Source organism: Schistocerca cancellata, chromosome 4 (genome assembly GCF_023864275.1).
Source record: "Schistocerca cancellata isolate TAMUIC-IGC-003103 chromosome 4, iqSchCanc2.1, whole genome shotgun sequence".
NCBI lineage: Eukaryota > Metazoa > Arthropoda > Insecta > Orthoptera > Acrididae > Schistocerca > Schistocerca cancellata.
In genome coordinates this window covers 11528735-11548427 of record NC_064629.1, presented here as the reverse complement: position 1 = coordinate 11548427, position 19693 = coordinate 11528735, and positions in this window count along the sequence as shown.

Sequence of the window (19693 nt, the reverse complement as noted above, 5' to 3'; positions counted from 1 at the left end):
GATTGTAAAGAGAGAGACAAAATAAGAAGTATAATATATAAACGAGTATTTGGGTTAGTTTCAGTGTACAGTCAGGAGAATTCTGAAATAAAATTATTACAAGACAGTCATGTATCTAGAATTTCTGCCAAGAAAATAATTCGATTACAATGAAGTTTATGGTCTGGTTTAAGCAATACTGAGTGGCTATATACACTACACAGACAAAGAAACTGGTACAGCTGCCTAATATCGTATACGGTCCCCGTGAGCATGCAGAAGTGCCTTAACACGAGGTGGCATGGACTCAACTAATGTCTGAAGTAGTCCTCTAGGGCAATGGCACCATGAATCCAGCAGGGCTGTCCATAAATCCTTAAGAGTACGAGGGGGTAGAGATCTCTTCTGAACAGCACGTTGCAAGGCATCCCAGATATGCTCAACAATGATTATGTCTGGTAAGTATGGTGGCCAGCGGAAGTGTTTGAACTCAGGAGAGTGTTTCTGGAGCCCCTCTGTAGCAAATCTGGACGTGTGGGGTGTCACATTGTCCTGGTGGAATTGCCCAAGTCTATTGGAGTGCACAATGGACATGAATGGGTGAAGGTGATCAGACAGGATGCTTATGTGTCACCTATCACAGTCGTATCTAGAGGTATCGGGGGTCAAATATCACTCCAACTTCACACGCCCCACACCATTGCAGAGCCTGCACCAGCTTGAACAGTCCCCTGCTGACATACAGGGTCGATGAATTCATGAGGTTGTCTTCATACCCTTACACGTCCATCCGCTCAGTACGATTTGAAACGAGACTCGTCCAACCAGACAACTTGTCCCCAGTCATCAACAGTCCAATGTCGGTGTTGACGGGCCCAGGCGAGGTATAAATCTTTGTGTCGTGCAGTCATCAAGGGTACACGAGTGGGCCTTCGGCTCCGATATCCCATATCGATGATGTTTCGTTGAATAGTTCGCACGCTGACACTTGTTGATAGCCCAGCATTGAAATCTGCAGTAATCTGCAGAAGGGTTGCACTTCTGTCACGTCGAACGATTCTCTTCAATCGTCATTGGTTTCGTCCTTGTAGGATCTTTTTCCGGCGCAGCGATGTCGGAGATGATGTTTTACCGGATTCCTGATATTGACAGACCACCTGTGAAATGGTCGTACGGGAAAATCTCCACTTCATCTCTACGTCGGAGATGAAGTGTCCCATTGCTCGAGCGTCGACATTAACACCACGTTGTCTTATATGGGAACTGCCGACCGCAGGGCCGTATTCTGCCAGTTTACATATCTCTGTATTTGAATACGCATGCCTACACCAATTTCTTTGGCGCTTCAGTGTATAATACCTAAGCAGGAAGACATGCCGTTTGTGAAATATGTATATAGCGAAGTATATTAAATTAAATGGAATAGGTATAATCAAATTTTGGAAAAACTGTAAAGAATACAAGTCACACGTATATATTCAGTTAGACAAAGTGGTCAAGATGAACTATCCCCCAAGGGAGATGCAATACCAAACATAGATATGAACTTAATTTGTTGTGATGACATGTAAACAAAAATCAATACCTCAGAAATACAATTTTAAGTACCTTTGAAGCATATAATGTCCAACGTAGACGACTTAAGTGTAGTACATAAACGACTGGAAGAGATTGATAAATTTGTGGACAAAGAACAACTCGAATTAGAATGAGAAAACGAGGTCCAAATGCATTTCATTGCTATTTATATGAGCATAAGTTTAATTATTTTTGTTGTTGTTTTTCTGAGCTGAGCAAAACGTAATTATGTAAGTATGTGTACAAAAAATTGTTCGATGTGCCCAGAGATGGGAACTGGTATTGGTCTATTTGCGTAAGGGCGACAGTACTGCAAACATCTGAAATAAATGGAATACGCTTACGATCAGCAGTCAGTCGCGAGGAAATGGCCATATACAGGGTGAATCACCTAAATTTGGCACTGCAAATATTGCGGAAGTGGGAAGTGTTATTTATGTGCCGTTTCAAACGGTTCAAATGGCTCTAAGCACTATGGGACATAACATCTGGGGTCATCAGTTCCCTAGACGTAGAGCTACTTAAACCTAACTAACCTAAAGACATCACACACATCCATTACTGAAGCAGGATTCGAACCTGCGACCGTAGCTGCAGCGCGGTTCCGGACGGAAGCGCCTAGAACCGCTCTGTCACAGCTGCCGGCTGTGCCGTTTCCACAGAATAGATTGGTAGTCAGGGACTCGTATTGTTAGCCAGTAAACAGACTGCAATAATACTAGAAAGTGTACTTTTTGGGAAAACATACAACTTTTTAGTGGAATAACTATTACTGACATTAACAAACTAAACGTAGGTTAAATCAGAACGTCAGTGGTGATTATAGCGCGAGTTGTTTACGAGATATCGTATTCTGAAAAGTTTCCACAGCTACACTTACGTATGTCATCCAGTTTGCGTAGCTGCTAGGTACGACTAGGTACGAAAAAAAAAAGTGAAATCTTATGGGACTTAACTGCTAAGGTCATCAGTCCCTAAGCTTACACACTACTTCACCTAAATTATCCTAAGGACACACTCACACACCCATGCCCGAGGGAGGAGTCGAACCTCCACCGGTGCTAGGTACGATGTTGTTATATTTGCTTACAGTATGCTTGTGTGTTCCTTGAGTGACTTGTGACTTGCTAGCCAGTCAGTGTGTTACATTCCAAGCGCCATGTCGTTAGTGGACAATGGGATTTACCAATGCAGAAAAAGCGGATATGCTCATGCTGTATAGAATGCAGTCCGTTCTTGTACGGTGTATGTGGCAAATTGTCCCAATAGGTGTTAATCATCTCGGCAGATATTTAACAACCTCTTCAAATAATTACTTGAAAGTGGTTGTGCATCATACAGACAGCGTATCAGAAGGAGACAAGTGACGACGGAAGAGGAGGAAATTAATGTTCTTGCAGCTATTGCAGTTTATCCGCACGTTAGCTCCCATGCAATCGCACGAGAAAGTGGCATGAGTCAGGCAAGTGTCCCATGCATTCTCCATCGGAATAGGTTCCATCCCCATCATATCTCTGTCCGTCAAGAGCTGCATGGAAATGATTTTGAAAATCGTGTTAACTTCTGTACATGGGCATTAAGACAGGAGGCTCCAGATGTAACGTCTTTTGTTTAGTGATGAAGTCACATTTACCAATCACAGCGCCGAAACGTGCGCTGTCTGTCTGTTGACAATCCCCGTTGGTTTCGTCAGGCGGAATGTCATGGCCCGTGGGGTGTAAACGTGTAGTGTGCTATAGTGAACGATCACCTCATGGCCCGATTTTCAAGGGCAGAACACTGAACTCGCACAAGTATCGCAGCCTCTTAACAGACCATCTTCCTGCTACGGTCGCAGGTTCGAATCCTGCCTCGGGCATCGATGTGTGTGATGTCCTTAGGTTAGTTAGGTTTAAGTAGTTCTAAGTTCTAGGGGACTGATGCCCACAGCTGTTAAGTCCCATAGTGCTCAGAGCCATTTAGACCATCTTCCATGGATGTTAGAAGGCGCTTCTCTGCATACAAGAAAGAACCTGTGGTCTCAACATGATGGCTGATAAACCCACAGTGCATTAAGTACTACGGCATGTCTTCAGGAATTGTTTCCAAATCGTTGGATTGGATGCAGAGAACCAGTACCTTGGCTGGCCTGTTTCCCAGATTTGTCGAATGTAGACTATTATCTGCAAGGAAAGCGGAAAGACGCTTTCCTCAAGAACATATGAACTACACCCAATGATATTCAACGACATATTACAGCAATCTGCTCGGGTATCTCCACTGAAATGCTAGCAGTGTGCGACAGTCTTCATAACAGACTGAAAGCGTGTATTGCTGTTGCCGGTGGTCATTTTGAACACAATCTGTGATCGTCAGTTGTCTCGTTACTGTTCAGAATCAACATAACTAGTTTATACACTTGTGCTATTCTTTAGTGTGTGCTACCACAGGTATTGTACAAGTGTTATGGGAATTTTTCACGCCCGGGTTCCCGGGTTCGATTCCCGGCGGGGTCAGGGATTTTCTCTGCCTCGTGATGGCTAGGTGTTGTGTGCTGTCCTTAGGTTAGTTAGGTTTAAGTAGTTCTAAGTTCTAGGGGACCTATGACCATAGATTTCAAGTCCCATAGTGCTCAGAGCCATTTGAACCATTTTTTGTGGGAATTTTTCAAAATACGATACCTCGTAAACGACTTGCACTATAATCCTGCAACAAACACCAATGACATTCTAATTTACCCTACTTTTAGCTTGTTAATGTCAATGGGAATTGTTCTATTTTAAAAGTGTATGTTTCCACAAAAATACGCTTTCAGAGTACTGTTAAAATTTGCTAACAATGTGTGTCCCTGACTACCATTCATGATGCTCTCCCCTTTGGCAAAAGATTCCGGACTAGTCCGCCATTCGGATCTCCGGGAGGGAACTGCCACGGGGGAAGTTACCGTGAGGAAAAGATTGAATAATCAACGGAAGGATAAAGTTCTACGAGTCGGGGCGGGGAATGTAAAGAGGTAAAGTGGTAGAGAAGATCGAATGTCTGAGAAGGGAAATGCAAACACTCAATCTATATATAGTGGGGGTCAGTGAAGTATAATGGAAAGAAGACAAAGACCTCTGGTCAGATGAGTATAGGATAATAACAGCAGCAGAAAATTGTATAACGGGAGTAAAATTCGTTACGAACAAGAAGCTAGGTCAGAGTGTGAACTATAGCGAACAGTTCAGTGAAAGGATTTTTTTCATCACAATAATCAACACTGACAACAGTAGTTGACGTATACATGCCGAAATCGCAAACAGAAGATGATGAGACATAGAAAGGATGTGAGGATATTGAACGGGTAATTCAATATATAAAGGGAGATGAAAATCTGATAGTCGTGGGAGACTGGAATTCGTTTGTAGTGGAGTAGTAGAGGAAAGGGTTACGGGAGATCATGGGCTTGGTAGTAGGAATAAGAAAGGAGAAGGGCTAATTGATTTCTTGGATAAATTTCAGCTAGTAATAGGGAATATTCTGTTCTAGAATCACAGGGGGAGGTATACTTGGAAAAGGCCTGTAGATCGAGGAGATTTCAATTAGATTACATCATGCTCATGCCGAGGTTCAGAAATCACAATTTTGGATTGTAAGGGTTACCCAGAAGCAGGTATAGACTCAGAACACATATTAGTAATGATGAGAAGTAAACTGAAGCTTAAGAGACAAGTCAGGAAGAATCATTGCGCAAAAAATGGAATACGGAAAAACTAATAAATGAACAGATACGCTTGAAGTTTTCTAAGGCTATAGCCTTAGACTGATCAGCAGACTGTTCAGTTCAGGAGGAACGGACATCTTTGAAAATAGCAATCACGAGAGTTGGAACGAAAATCGCAGGGTACTGGGAAGTTAAATGCGAAGAAGCCATGGATAACAGAGGAAATACTTTAGTTCATAGATGAAACAAGGAAGTAGTAAAATTCGGTAATACAGACATCCAAGTCACTTAGGAATGAAACAAATGGTATGTACAGGAAAGCTAAGGCGAAAATCGGAAAAGAAATTACTGTCGGAAGGACTGACTCAGCATACAGAAAACCAACAACCTTCGGTGAAATTAAAAGAAAGGGTGGTAATATTAAGAGAGGAGTGGGAATCCCAATGATAAAAACAGAGGAGAGAGAGAATAGGTGCAAGGAGTATGCTGAAGGCCTCTATGATGGCGAGGACTTGTCTGACATCGTGATACAAATAGAAACAGGAGTCGATAGGGAAGACATAGGGAATCAAATATTAGAGTCAGAATTTAAAAGATCTTTGGAAGGCAAGGAAGGCAGAAGGGATTCCATCAGAATTTCATAAATCATTGGGGGAAATAGCAACAAAATGTTGTTGTACTCGAGCGGTTCTAGGCGCTACAGTCTGGAACTGCGCGACCGCTACGGTCGCAGGTTCGAATCCTGCCTCGGGCATGGATATGTGTGATGTCCTTAAGTTAGTTAGGTTTAAGTAGTTCTAAGTTCTAGGGGACTTATGACCTCAGCAGTTGAGTCCCATAGTGCTCAGAGCCACTTGAACCATTTTTTTTTTTTTTGTTGTTGTACAGAATCTACCATTAGACTTTCAGAAAAACATCATCCAGAGTGTCCCAAAGACTGCAAGAGCCGATATGTGCGAGAATTATAGCACAATCAGCTTAATAGCTCATGCAACCAAGTTACCGACGAGAATAACACACAGAAGAATGGAAAATTAAATTGACAGTATGTTAGATGACGATCAGTTTGACTTTAGGAAAGGGAAACTCATCTGAGAGGCAGATCGGCGTTGCGTTTCATAATGGAAACGAGACTGAAGAAAAAATATCAAGACATTTTCATAGGATTTGTTGACTTGGAAAAAGATTTCGACAACGTAAAATGATGTACAATATTAATGGTATGATAGCGATACTGGTGCACATTTTATATCAAATTGATATCAAATTAAGTATGCAAATTAGTTAAGAAATCAACTGATTACTCCGTCACACACCAAATTATTTCAGGGTTTCCCCAGCCAGCTCGTGGAACCCCACCCTTTCCCTCTCCCCTTCCCTGCCCTCCCATCCCGCTCTCCCATCTACCTTGTTGGCAGAAATTTCGAATTCTGGTGGGAATTTCGAATATTGGCGGAAAACTAAAAGTAGTGGGAGTCTCTAAAATGGCGGGAAACTCTTTGTCTCAGGGCTTTGTTGTTGGCCCACCACGACCCCCCCCCCTCCACCCGGAAATTGGCGGGGTATTCAAAACGACTGTTTTCCTTACTGGGGCTCGAACTTTAGTCCTTCTGCACAGAAAGGCGAAGTGCACCCCCATTCACAGGGAAACAGTCCAGCTGCACTGTACTATACAAGGAGAACCTAAAATCGCTATACAGCTCAAAAGTTGAGGATATCATATAAATGGTGTTACCATGCTGGGTAAAAAGGATTCACAACACCACTCGAAAGCAGTGGCAGATGTACTCACAATAAACTTTACATATGATGATTCCTTTACCTACAAGTCGAAATAAATCTCTGCTCCAGTTGTGAACTGGTGGTAAAATGGCTGGACTGGATGGTATAATCTTTATTTTTGGCGTAAATGTGCTCAACTAATGAGATGTTGGTGTTGGACAGAGAGGAGTTTAATAAGTACAGGGTGTTTCAAAAAGAATATTCGTATTACAACGTATTATTTTGACGAAACTATCGATCGCTGCGCCTCGGCTCGGCTGTTGGAGAAACGAATACATAGCTTAGTTTATAATAATAGCCGCTAGATGTCAGTTGCCTTCTGTTTTGCTTGGTAACCGTCATATGTTTAAAATGGCTGCTCCGCAGCAGAAATCATTTTGTGTCCTCGAGTTTGCGAAATTCAGTTCTGTGATTACAGAGCAAAAACCTTCCAGGTTGAGATACCAAATTGATCCTCCGAATGGGTGCAACATTCGCAAACGGTATCGATAGTTTATAGATACAGGATGTGTATGTAAAGGAAAGAGTCCCGGCCGCTCTCATGTTTCTGAACAAAATGTTGCACAAATTCAAACTGCTTTCCAACGTACTCCTCCAAAAAAAAAAAAATGGCTCTGAGCACTATGGGACTCAACATCTTAGGTCATAAGTCCCCTAGAACTTAGAACTACTTAAACCTAACTAACCTAAGGACATCACACACACCCATGCCCGAGGCAGGATTCGAACCTGCGACCGCGTACTCCTTCAAAATCAACTCATCTTGCCAGTCGGTAGTTACAACTGTCTACAAAAACAATTTGGCGTGTTTTGAGACAAGTTACAGATGTTACAAGCTCTGCGTCCTGATGACATACGCAAACGTGTGGCATTTTGTAACGAGATTCTTGATGCTGTTGACAATGATAACACTCTCCCACAACGCATCATGTTCAGTGATGAAGCGACTTTCCATGTTAGTGCTCAGGTAAACAAACATAATGTCCGAATTTGGGGCCTACATAACCCACATGCTGGCATTGAACATGTACGATATTCGCTCGAAGTCAATGTGTTTTGTGCGATATCTCGATCATCTGTTTACGGCCCATTCTTCTTTGATGGAAACACCGTTAACCGTCAGCAGTATCTCGCTAAGTTACAAAACTGGTTGTTTCCGAGGCTGCACGAAGACAACTTCATTTTTCAACAAGAACCCACTGGAGTCTCCAAGGATTGGATTGGATTGTTTGGGGGAAGAGACCAAACAGCGAGGTCATCGGTCTCATCGGATTAGGGAAGGACGGGGAAGGAAGTCGGCCGTGCCCTTTCAAAGGAACCATCCCGGCATTTGCCTGGAGCGATTTAGGGAAATCACGGAAAACCTATATCAGGATTGCCGGACAAGGGATTGAACCGTCGTCCTCCCGAATGCGAGTGCAGTGTCCTAGCCACTGCGCCACCTCGCTGGGTGGAGTCGCCAAGTGAGTGAATATCTTAATGAAACTACTGAACCATTGGATTGGTCGTCAACGAGCTGGCGACTTAGCATGTCTCAGCTGGGCTCCACGGTGACCGGATTTGACATCCTCTGACTCCTTCCTGTGATTTTTTGTTAAAGACAACGTTTATGTACCACCACTCCCACAGAACCTGGAAGATTTGAAGAACCGATCCGTACTGCCATAACATCAGTAACAAAGGACATACTTGCCCGAGTATGGAAGGAATTTGAGTATCGATGTGATATTGTTCGTGTTGCTGATGGAGGACATATTGAACATCTGTAATCTGAAGTTGAGAGGTTCGTAAATGTGTGTAAAGTTTCATATTCGTATATCTTAGTTAAATAAACATATGCATTCGAAATACGTATATTCTTTTTGAAACACCTTGTATATTACCTGTAAGCATACAACTGAGGGCTGTGTCTGTAGCATTCTACAGAAGGAATGAAAGGAGGTGATAACGGACGAATGTAGTGAAAATACTTCTGAGAAAATACTGGTGGTGAAGCACGATGGACTGAAGATGCCTTTCACAACTTATGGAGACTAGTGTGTTTCTGAAATGGCCATTTAATCCACAGTGCAGGAGACGACTCCACGCACCAACAGCCACCTTGTTTCAATGACAGCGTGTGTGTCTCCCTGTTTGGCACTGGAGTTTGCTACAGATGCCTCCCGCTGACTTGCTCGACAATCACGGTACAGCCGTGGTGATCGAAATTCAGGAAGGCAATACACGCTACCACAGCTGACGGAAAATACTTCACTGTTCTAACTGCACATTGAAATTGTCGTGAAGAAACGGGCACTCTTAAACAGCAGTCATAATGCGACATATGTGCTAGAAACTGACAAAAATCATTGCAATAACACAACTCCCACAAAAACTGACCCTAAAAGACCGCACCAGGATAGAGGCGTGGAAGCTGCAAGTGTGTTCTCCTTGACGTGTAGTGACGAGCAAACTGGCATAGATCCAGTCTTACCTCCCCTTCTACCACCCTTCACCCCTCTCCCTCCTCACCACAGGTAGGGACGCAGGCCTGTTATATCCTGTCACTCATATTAAACAAAGTGTCACTCATATTAAACAAAGAGATCCATCTGCTGGCAGTGATGTACTGCCCCTGGTCTGCGGAAATCAGACACATATGGACAAAAGACTCAAAAAGTGGAAAGACTGCCTCCTCCCCCGTCCCCCACCCTGAAAAATAATGAAATTCCTGAGTACTCTCCAGAAGTTTTTTTCTATCGTCCTCTGCCACTCGTTACCTCCATCCATCATCCGCCGAGGGAACTGCCATAGCTGAGAGCGCAGCCTTTGTGCAGCTGGGGTCGTATGCTGCATCCCTGGCGGAGAACATGGCTAGCGGCAGTCAGCGCTCTCGATGCTGACCAAAGCTACTCATACACAGTAGCCCTCGACTCCAGCGGGCCACAGAACAAAGCAAGAAAAGTGACGGCCATCCTGCCCTCGTGTAGTTTGTCTAAAAGTGCAGCTCCAGCTTCCTATGGAGCATGGCCCCACGCAACCATTAGCACCACCCATCAAGCGCACGCCAGACCGAAAACACTGCCACTACTTTTCTGCAAAAACTACCAATCACTGCAGAATGGCTTCATTATTTTGAAACTTCCATTGGACTAAAGAAAAAGTGATAATTTAAAATGTGACAAAAAAAATACAGCGTAACGAAATGTCTATGTTAATCGATTTTCTTCAGTGATGGATAAAATTACATGGTTTGAGAGCGTCTCTGGCGTTCAAATCAGTATATATAAATAAACTGTCATGCACATGAGTATTACAAACATACCAGATACGTGAAATAACGTTACAAAGCCTTTCACATGTCACAAAAACAGAATCATCTCATGTTCAGCAACAACAAGCTACCATTCAAGAGGACGTTGTCGTTTTGTACACTACGGCAGATCGCATTTTACGAGTGCTATTGTGTAATGTTAAAGTGTTTGAGAAGCGTAAAAACCAATTGGTGAGAACATGCCTCGTAACAGGAACCCCTAACGTTACCTGGTAGAGAGCCCAATAAGATTACACCAATACATCGAAAAAAAAGAAAAAAACTGTCTGCGTGCTGACATTTGATATTTTCGCTCCGTAACTGGCCTCTACCGACCAGTGTGTAAAGATTCCGGCACCCTTACTTGAAGAAGAAGACCACATCATTCGAAATAGCAGCAGGTTCTTGTGTCATACTTCCGTAGGGAATTTGGTCATCACAGAACAGCCTGTTTCACACAGTCTACTCAGATCTCGGGAAAAACACTATAATTTCCAAGTTACACAATGAGCTATAAGTCACGTGGTGGCTAATTTATAATTACAGGTTATGTAGTATGAAATAACACACGTCTTGTGGTAATAAATATTTTAAATACACGATCGTGCGATAATTATAAAAGTAGTGTTGGTTCCACGAGAACACATACAGTCTAAAATGAGATTTTCACTCTGCAGCGGAGTGTGTGCTGATATGAAACTTCCTGGCAGATTAAAACTGTGTGCCCGGCCGAGACTCGAACTCGGGACCTTTGCCTTTAGCGGGCAAGTGCTCTGCTTTCTCTTTGTGTTTTGTTTTTTTAATCTCACTTTGTTCGTTTTCGTTCGTTGTATCTGCTCTGGGCGGACGTCGAGAGACACCCGTTTCAGTTCGTTGTTGATCCATTAACTCAGTTTTTTTTATTACAGAGGGCAGCTAGCTCTCTAACCGAACACTCTGAGCTACCGTGCGGCCTATCCCATCTCAGCTACCGAAGCACGACTCTCGGCCGGTTCTCACAGCTTTACTTCTGCCAGTATCTCGTCTCCTACCTTCCTTCATATCAGCGCACACTCCGCTGCAGAGCGAAAATCTCATTCTGGAAACATCCCCCAGGCTGTGGCCAAGCCATGTCTCCACAGTATCCTTTCTTTCAGGAGTACTAGTTCTGCAAGTTTCGTAGGAGAGCTTCTGTAAAGTTTGGAAGGTGGGAGACGAGATATTGGCAGAAGTAAAGCTGTGAGGACCGGGCGTGAGTCGTGCTTCGGTATCTCAGATGGCACAGTCTCGCCGCGTCAGCCGTGCTGTGCGGACGTGTGCTGAGTTTCGTGCGCCGCGGTCTGCTGTGCTTCGGCGTGGTAAGTCGCAGTGTTTCTTGCATCGTTGCAAAAAGTCTACGCCTATTGAAATTTGAAATATGAATCCGTGATGGCCCACTTGAACAGACAAGATACTTTGAAATTCTCGTTTGATCGTAATTACGCCCAACCTAAACTACACGAAATCGAAGATTGGTTGGAATACGAAGTGAAAGTTGATTCAGAGGATGTCATTGGAATGCATCTTTCGATAGTGAGCAGCGTTGTATTTGTGAAACTGGAGAATGCTATCTTATGTGACAAAATAGTTGAGTCTTGCGGAGGAATTATGAAGTTTAAACATTGTGATGGAAACGTAGGCGAAGTCACCGTAACACATGCAGTGTTTTGAATACGAACGATCAGGATATTCGAAATACCATTCGAAGTACCGGCGGAACAAATAAACGCAGTGATAGCGCCGTACGGTAAAGTTCTCACAAGGGAACCTCCCCATCGCACCCCCCTCAGATTTAGTTATAACAGTGAAAAAAATTAGTAAAATATACAAACTGAGTAGTCTATGAGCAAGATATACAACATGAAGGAGAACGTGAGCTCAGGAGCGCCGTGGTCCCGTGGTTAGCGTGAGTAGCTGCAAAACGAGAGGTCCTTTGTTCAAGTCTTCCCCCGAGTCAAAATTTAACTTTCTTTATTTTCCCAAAGTTATGATCTGTCCGTTCGTTCACTGACGTCTCTGTTCACTGCAATAAGTTTAGTGTCTGTGTTTTGCGACCGCACCGCAAAACCGTGCGATTAGTAGTCGAAAGGACGTGCCTCTCTAATGGGAACCGAAAACATTTGATCGCAAGGTCATAGGTCAACCGATTCCTCCAATGGAAAACACGTCTGATATATTCTATACGACACTGGTGAGGGCATGTGCGTCACATGACAGGAATATGTTGTCGACCCACTTAACTTGTACACTTGGCGAATGGGTAAAAAGATTCTTCTACCTTGCCCGATCTAGGTTTTCTTGTGGATGTGATAATCAGTCCCAAAAAAGGGGTGAAAACATAAGAGTTTGTCACATAAACTGAAAATAAAAAATTATAGTTTTCACTCGAGGGAAGACTTGAACCTAGGACCACTCGTTCCGTAGCTGCTCTCGCTAACCACGGGACCACAGCGCTCCTTGACTCCCAGTGTCCTTGATGTTGCCTATCTTCGGATGGACTACTCAGTTTGTATATTTTACTAATTTTTTTCATAGTTATACACAATTTCTTCCTGTTTTCTCGATTGATGTGTGTTCAGTTTTTCAAGGCCTATCCACTGTGCCAACTTATAACTAAATCTGAGGGGGGTGCGATGGGGAGGTTCCCTTGTCAGTAATGTTGCCGAACGGTGGTCCAACGCGCGCAAATTCCAAGTTCTCCACGGAGTGAGACAATTAAAGGTCGATTTGCACAAACATGTACCGTCATACATCAGCGTCTGTGGATACCGAGGTATCGTTACATTCGACGGCCAGCCGAGGACGTGCGCGGCGTGCTACTCTCCCGACCACGTCCCCGCTGAGTGTTTACAGCGGCGAGTGGCGCAGCTGCTGGCGCCGAGACCGCCGGTTATGACTGCGCTGCCAGCGACTTACGCTACGGCTGCCCGCGGCCAAGTCCTGACCCGAAGCCCTGATGTGAACACGGAGAACCATCCAACCCCAGAAGAAGCCCAGATTGTCACCACTGACACAACAGAAGCGAGACCACCCGGACGTACGGAAATCTTGACAGCTGTAACGGTTTCAACACAACAGACACTGCAAGATATCAGGGGCCACAGCAAATTCCTCGATTCCTCCGCTGTTGAGAATGACATGCAAGAACCATCCCGGACTAAGAAACCTCATAGTGAACCCATTTCTCTATTGACACCATAATCCACCAAGAGCACGGTCGACAATTTGGATCGAAACACCACACGCTTAGAAGATTTGAAGAATGCTGAGGGAAACATCAGACAGCAGTGAAACCTAAACGGCAAACACGAAAACAGAGCCCTGAAGACGTTCAAAACTTGAGAAAAAACTCTCACGTACCAAAAATATTCTTAAAACAGATCGAAGCGGAAAGCAAGGCGTGGTAGACATCGGAAAACCAGATATCCCGAACCCGAATGAGGACGTACAGATGAACCTCGCCCTTCCAATTGAAGAACCAATGGAAACTGTTGACCGCTGTGGACCTGATACGGGGACAGCGTGGTCTGACGACACTGAATGCGCTTAGTTGGACTACCGAATGACGCAGGCGTATAAAATCGCCACGCTCAATGTAAACAGAATAGTTTCGGACGTGAAGTTACAATCTGTGAAGGACTATTTATATGCCGCCGACATTGACATAGCGATGTTACAAGAGGTAGTTACGACCAAAATAGCGGATGTGTACGGATATGAGACGATCTTAAACATAGGCAATGAATGTAGAACGGGAATATTGTTCAAACACGGCATACCATGTACAGCAAAAGCCATACTTCAATCCGGACGAGGCATTACTGCACAAATATATGATCTACTTCTTGTCAATATATATGCTCCCTCTGGATCCAGCGGAAAACGAGCAAGGGACAATCTGTTCCGGGACGAAATTGTCCCATTAATAACTGATCCTCGACTGCACGTAATTTTGGGTGGAGATTTTAACTGCGTATTGCGTCCAGAAGATCAAGTCCCGAACTTCAACTTTTGTGAGGAGCTGTTGATGTTAACTAACGGACTAGATATGATAGATACTTGGTGCCATCTTCGCCCGCACACCCGAGGATACACTTACGTATCCAGTACTTCGGCAAGCAGACTCGACAGGCTGTATGTAACGAAAGGTTTTATTCATAATCTAACTGACTGCGAAATTTGGCCCCTTAACTTCTCGGATCACTGCGCATTTCATATAACCGCGCAGCACACTAAACAAAAAACATTCCTGGGAAGGGGGGTATGGCAGCTAAACGTGTCACTTTTGGAGGACGCAGTACTGAAGCAGGAGATCCATGATACATGGCAGCGTTGTCTTCGGACGCAATCCAGATATCCAACACGCATCATGTGGTGGCTACAGTCTGCGAAACCGCAGATAAAAAAATGCATCACACGATATGGTGGCATGAAAGCGTACTGGCGAAAACGCACTTTGGAGTATCAGTTTCCTTGCCTCCGCGAACTATATGATGACCCCATGGGATTAGTAGCAAACAGCTCCAGAATAAAACGCACTAAAGCAAGGATAACGGCGTTGGTACGACAATCACTAGAGGGTTTAAAGTTCGATCGCGTCCTCCGATTGAGCTGACGCAGGAACATACGTCCGTATATCACGTGATACGGGAAGTCAAGAGAGGTAAACAAAAGTTAATCCACACTCTCAGTGATGAACAGGGGAACGAATACGATCAACAAGTTATAGTAAAAAACTACGTGGTGCAATATTATACAGATTTTTATTCAGCGTCGGCGACTGATTCGACGGCAAGTGAGCCGCTTTTATCCTACATTCAATCCACGGACTGACAACTCCGACCTTGTAGTCAACATAACTGATGAAGAAGTATGTGCCATAATCAAAGATTGGCCTACAAAGAAATCTGCTGGTTTAGATGGTCTACCCATAGAATTTTATGCTTGTTTTTGGCACATCATAGGACCGGAATTCACCAAAATATGCAATGAATTATTGGAAGACGTGCAGATGCCATCTCAGTTTACCAAAGGACTGATTGTCCTGATCCCTAAAACACCACGTAGCACTACGGTGAAGGATTTTCGACCACTAACTCTGCTCAATTCCGACTATAAAATCTTCACCCGACTCATAAACTGTAGACTGAAGACGGTACTGCCGAAAGTACTTGGCCCTTATCAAATGAGTGCTGTCCCAGGGAGATCTATGCGAATGCTTTATGTGAATTTAGGGACATAATATATTTGTCGTGGCTATGTAGATGCAATGTTGATCTCATGTTTTTAGACTTAGATAAGGCTTCTGACCGCATCAACCACCACTTTCTACTAACTGTAACGCAACGGATGGGTTTCAGTGCTCATTTTATTCAGATCATACGCAAATGTGTAGTCGGAACTTCCTCTCGAATCAAAATTAATGGTCAGCTAAGTTCACCAGTCCCGATCAGGCAATCAGTGAGACAAGGCCGCCCCCTTTGTATGGCACTATACGCAATCGCCGTAGAACCGTTACTGTTAAACCTGCATCACAGGTTACAAGGTCTACAGGTGTTGGGTACAAAACCAGTATGTCACGCTTATGCTGATGACATCAGTGTAGTAGTTAACACGCATTCAGAAATTGAGGTCGTTCAACAAATAATCCACGCTTACGCCACATCTTCCGGAGCCAAACGCAATGGACACAAATCGAAAATTTTACCTGTCGGACCCCATATGGGGAACATTCAAAGAACATGGCTACAAAGGACAGAGGAGACGAACCACTTAGGTATGATTCTAATGTCCAACCCAAGAGAGATGACAGTAGCCAACTGGGACCATTAAATATATTCAGGGCTACTCTCCGTGAACACAAAACTATAACGCTCATTCGGATACAGAGAGCTCTCTTGATTAACATAACAGCTATGCGCTAAGCAAAATATATCATATATATATATATATCCAAGGATATAGCGCAAAAGCTTTTAGCTGCAGCGTATTGGTTCATTTGGAGCGGAAACATCTTTAAAGTCACCATGCCAACCATAGTGTTAACCCGCGCCGCTGGTGGTTTGGGCGTCAAAGTATTCAAGAACCAATGGGCTGCCATATATATGGACCGAATCCGCAAAATACTGCAGACACCCCATCCGACAATTACGGAAACGTTATTCAACAGGTTAGCCCCAACGAGCAAAAAGGCACCAGTCGACGTTGGTTGCATCAGCGCTCAACTTGATCTCGTCCGGACTTACTATCTGGAAATGAGCTATATTCAAGATACTTCACAGCTGCTTAGCACCAGAATTACCTATTACCACCTCACGAGACACCATAGGCAAAACCCAATGGAAGCGAAATACCCAGCGGTCAACTGGAGTAACGCCTGGAAAATTATTAACAATCCCATCCTCCACTCCAAAGTAGTGTCCACATGGTATGACATTGTAAACGAGAAGGTCCCCACAGGTGAAAAGCTGCACAATATCAAAATGAAGCAGAGTCCGTACTGCGATCATTGCCATACTGTAGATACCTTGGCACACATTTTCATCTGCCGAAACCAATACCACATATGGAACTGGACTAGAAAAAAAAAACTCGCAATAATTACTAGAACTACAGACTCTGCTATAACACTTAAAGATGTACTTCAACCAGACGGGCATTTCTTTCCTGCAACAAATCACAATAGCTACACTTGGATTATCGGCCAGTTTGCATATTTTGCAGTTGCTTGTATCGACGAGTACATACAGTATATAATGGGAGAGCACCACAACCTTAAAACGAGCCGGAAATACAAAGCTTTGTTTCAAAATTTCTTACTTCTCACTTTGCCATAATGAAGCGGTAATTACTAATTTTGTTCATTATAATTAAGTTGGCATTTATTTATTTATTTTTACGGTACGGCAAGTCGAAGTGCCTCAGGAAAACTAATTTTGCCAGAAGCCGTAACATAAAACAGATCAGAAGTGCTTGATTGATTTCGTGTTCTTCTGTTTTACGGGTATTAGACAGTTTGTCACGGAAAGAAGATTTATTCAGTTTCTTTACATATTATAAAAAAAAAGTAGGTTAGGGTGAAAGTGGCCGTGGCACTAGATTTTTTGTTTTTTTTTTTTTTTCATTTGTAGGTTAGATAGGATTTTGGGGGTGGTATGGGTGATAGGGACCAACGCCTGAAGTAGAAGAGATCTGCGAAAAAAAAACTAGTACAACGAGGTATTGCTTATCAACGAGACGAACATGGGGTAAAAGAGAAAAAGAAGAAAGAGCAGTTGATCCGGGTTCGATTCCCGGCCGCCGCAAGGAGGATTCTCATTTTTGCGTAGCGAAAAAAAAAAAGATTGCAGAGCACTTGCCCGCGAAAGGCAAAGGTCCCAAGTTCGAGTCTCGGTCGGGCACACAGTTTTAATCTGCCAGGAAGTTTCACATACAGTCTATTTCTCTTAATTTCATGAGCCAAATCCATGTAGTCTGAAAGCGTTCTGTGTGCTCAAACAAGAAATTATAATGTCTAAGGGCATTACTTTCATTTCAGACGTATGAAATACCGATACTAATCTGCATCTATAGACTCATTTATTATATTCAGGAGCAGTCCTCATCGTTATTTTATAACACCAGAAGGTGTTGTTCCTAATACGAATGGGATAGTAGAAATAGAAAAAGAACTGTCATCTCACTGTGGCGGGCATCGCAGTGTATGGAAATAGGATGAGTATGCATCATTGAGGAACATCTTGTAACAGCTGTATGAAGGTGTTGACTTCTACATTTAATCCCACGTTCCACAGTGCCAAGTAGCTGATGTCCACTGCTTTGCCAAGACTCTCTCCGTCTCAACAAGTGGTGTCAGTCAACAGGTATGTGGTAATCAACAGAGTACCACTGGACAGATGAGATGGAAAAGACACCATTGATCTGGGACGTTGTACTGTAATAAGAACCACAATTGATAGCGCGATCAGATTGAGGAATTTTAACAGATTTTCCGTAATTTCATCGCCATCCAGTGACGCAGCGGAATGCTTCCCAGTTTCTCTATCATCGCTAAATCACGCCTCCCCTACTTTGTGAGTACCGTATACTAGACTGCGAACGCAGATACATGACTGTGCAGTACGTCAGTTGGGTCATATACGACAAAGCACACCAGACAGCGTTCTGTACCGACGCAGATACATTATCTACATGTTTCTAGCATATTGATCATTGTGTGGAATTTAAAATTATAGCGGCCATCTTTCTTTATGTGGGTGGGAGATAAGGTCGGAGACTAAAAGATCTCTCCACATTTGTGGGGCGGCGGATATATTAATAAAAGCTTCGCCGTTTACAAGCCTTGAAACAATTTTTGCAGTCAGCCAGAAAGCGATGGAGAACATACTGACCATAATTTCCAGTCTGCGAGCCCACATTATTCCTGTACTCACTGAAACAAAACGTTCTGATTTGCTATTTACTCATTGGCATCAGGAACTAAACTATAAATAAAACTGAGTTGTAGCTGACTGATATATTATTAATATATTATTATTATTAATAATAATAACACACGGTTATTATTATTATTAATATAAAAATACATATGCACGAACATAGTAACATTCGTATTTATAGTAATAATATCCCTATTGAACACCTCTATAGTAAGCTCTAAGTAAAATGTTCTGTTGCCCTGAATTCTAACCATCAAAGTTAATTGCTCGCCACAAAAGTGAAAAATAATCTCCACTTGCAGCGCCCTTTTGTTAACATTACGGGCGACACACAAAAAGTTACTTCTGTGAAAACTAAGCGATCCAGGATGGTGTAAGGTCCTCATGATCTAATAGCCACAATTCTCGCGTTTTTGTTTGCGTCGGAAAGTAAACCGATCTAGTGACATATTACAAGTTCCTAATCGAGGGCGAGTTTCAACTGAGTGCTTCGGTAGTTAGGGTTTTGTATTTCTGCTTATTAATTTCATTTAGCCTGGAGATACTGGAAGGTATCAGATAGATTATATAATGGTAAGACAGAGATTCAGGAACCAGGTTTTAAATTGTAAGACATTTCCAGGGACAGATGTGGACTGTGACCACAATCCATTGGTTATGAACTGTACATTAAAACTGTAGAAATTGAAAAAAGGTGGTAAATTGAGGAGATCGGACCTGGATAAACTGAAAGTACCAAAGATTGTAGAGAGCTTCAGGGAGAGCATTAGGGAATGATTGACAGGAATGGGGGAAAGAAATACAGTAGAAGAAGAATGGGTAGCTTTGAGAGATGAAATAGTGAAGGTAGCAGAGGACCAAATAGGTAAAAAGACGAGGGCTAATAGAAATCCTTGGGTAACAGAAGATATATTGAATTTAATT